The sequence below is a fragment of the Schistocerca piceifrons genome, unplaced genomic scaffold (assembly GCF_021461385.2).
Source record: "Schistocerca piceifrons isolate TAMUIC-IGC-003096 unplaced genomic scaffold, iqSchPice1.1 HiC_scaffold_943, whole genome shotgun sequence".
Taxonomy (NCBI): Eukaryota; Metazoa; Arthropoda; class Insecta; order Orthoptera; family Acrididae; genus Schistocerca; species Schistocerca piceifrons.
This window is the reverse complement of record NW_025729216.1, coordinates 2,745,001-2,747,500: the sequence shown is the minus strand read 5'-3', so window position 1 is coordinate 2,747,500 and position 2,500 is coordinate 2,745,001. Positions and strand designations below refer to the sequence as shown.

The window sequence follows — 2,500 nt, the reverse complement described above, 5'->3', positions numbered from 1 at the left end:
ATTCGCGGTTTCACCTTAATGCGGCTTGTACTGAGACATGCATGGCTTAATCTTTGAGACAAGCATATGACTACTGGCAGGATCAACCAGGGAGCTGCGTCAACTAGAGCTGAGCAGCCGGCCGCCCGGGAGTGTGTCCCGGGGGCCCGCGCGAACACGCAAGCGTCCGCTCAATCATTCTGCAAACAGGAGGAGGCTGAGCTCCCCTGCACAATACACCTCGAAACCCTCTCAGGTCCCGGCGGCGCGCAGCGCCGTCCCAAGTACTTGGTCGGGTTCGAGAGAGGCGCAATCGCCCGGAGTTAGGCGAGTAGACGCTTTCGGTGCGACCACCCGTGCTCCCAACTGAGCTTGCTGCTGCCGACAGAGGCCCGGGAGCGTGCTGTCGTGGCATTGCCGGCGGGAGACAACACGCGCCACCTACGGTGACCGGCAGCTCCAACGCCAGCGCCACAGAAGGACAAAAGCCCCACTTGGGTGCCGAAGCAAACTCTCCCAGCACAGCGCACGCGCCAACACATCCGCACAGCTGCGATACAAACCACCAGCGAGAACCGCTGGGGCGACCGAGCAGCAGACGGCGTCGCGGCGCCGAGCGCCGGGCGGCGGCGCATCCTCAACGCACACAGTCCTCAATCGGACCAGCACACTGAAGATGTCCACCGCGCTTCGCACCGGGCCCGCGAGGACCTACTTTGGCCGCACGGCGCCGCGCGCAGGGTGCGCCGGCGCGCAGCTGCGACGCCTGCCGCGTCCGTCGGCCGGCGCGCCTGCCACTGGCCGCCCCCACCAGCCGGCTGTAGCGCGTGCGCCCACGCACCGCGCGGCCAGCACGCCGGGAGGCGCCCCCTCACCGGCCGGGGACGGTCCCACCCAGCCACCGCCGCGTATCGCTTCACACCCAGATGCCGTTCAGTTTCGTCGGCATGGTGGGTATCGCTGGAACAACCGGTTAGTACCTCAACCTACCGTCGCCATCACCGATTCACCCCTAGCGAGAACAACCGCACCACAACGGGTTACCATTTGTTCATTTGCGTAACTTCACCAGAAAACGTATGCGTCCATCGCCATTTGCAACTTCCACGGTTATTGCATGCCTGTGTCAGGTGTCACACCACACTACGTCTGCCCACATACACGCAACAAAATGTGCACGCCTAGACAATACGTGGAAGGTGGCCCCCGTACGTATGCGATGTCCATTGCTCGAACGACTGTCAACCGGCCTCTGTAGCATGTCGCAGATATGGAACGCGGTGCACCATGCTATCACGGTGTGTGAGGAGAGACGACTAGGTCCGAATACATCAACAGACAGCTCATGCTGATCGCCATCCACGGCGTCCGTTCCTCCCACACGTCTCTATGGCGTACCACACTGCAATCCAGCTGTCATAGGGAGACGACACGTAGCTGCGTGCACAATATTTGCACTGTATGGTCCGCCGTTTTTGGGCGCAGTCGTTGTACGGTCACACATGTGCCACGATGTATCATTCAGTACATAAGGACGAATGTGCAGTACAGATTGTGGTTTACGCGTACGACATCAGCGGACAGTTGACACAGGCCGCACCACAACGTAGCCTGAGTACGTCGCATGCGAAGGGCATTGAACATGCAAACTTCTCACCAACCAGCTTGCGAAGGCAGGGGGCAAGGTGGGGACGTGGGGAGGTGTGGGGGGGGGGGGGCGCGGCATGTACGTCCTGCTGCCATCCACATTACAGTGTACAGCAGGAGCATGTGGAAAGTCAGCAAGACTTGCAAGGTGTTTAACATGAAGCGATACACAGGGGAGCGGGCAGTGCGAGTAGCGAACTATATTGCGAGGGTTGCGGGTGGGCAACACTACACTAATTGAACGAGTCGTATAACAATTACAGAGCAGGTTTAGGCGACAACGTGGGTTACGTTAGCGGACAACGTGGGTTACGTTAGCGGACAACGTGGGTTACGTTAGCGGACAACGTGGGTTACGTTAGCGGACAACGTGGGTTACGTTAGCGGACAACGTGGGTTACGTTAGCGGACAACGTGGGTTACGTTAGCGGACAACGTGGGTTACGTTAGCGGACAACGTGGGTTACGTTAAGGCACAACGTGGGTTACGTTAAGGCACAACGTGGGTTAGGTTAAGGCACAACGTGGGTTAGGTTAAGGCACAACGTGGGTTAGGTTAAGGCACAACGTGGGTTAGGTTAAGGCACAACATGGGTTAGGTTAAGGCACAACATGGGTTAGGTTAAGGCACAACATGGGTTAGGTTAAGGCACAACATGGGTTAGGTTAAGGCACAACATGGGTTAGGTTAAGGCACAACATGGGTTAGGTTAAGGCACAACATGGGTTAGGTTAAGGCACAACATGGGTTAGGTTAAGGCACAACATGGGTTAGGTTAAGGCACAACATGGGTTAGGTTAAGGTACAACATGGGTTAGGTTAAGGTACAACATGGGTTAGGTTAGGGTACAACATGGGTTAGGTTAAGGTACA

At 57.6% G+C, this 2,500-nt stretch overlaps 1 non-coding gene across 1 annotated transcript in view; it reads right to left on the bottom strand.

The window, feature by feature from the left end:
* The window catches only part of LOC124772962, a 1,909-nt gene extending 1,816 nt beyond the window's left edge, over window positions 1-93 (bottom strand). Inside the window, exon 1 of the ribosomal RNA XR_007014413.1 lies at window positions 1-93. This exon is cut by the window's left edge and continues 1,816 nt beyond it. This is a non-coding gene — a ribosomal RNA (small subunit ribosomal RNA).
* Between the last annotated feature and the right edge of the window lie 2,407 nt (window positions 94-2,500).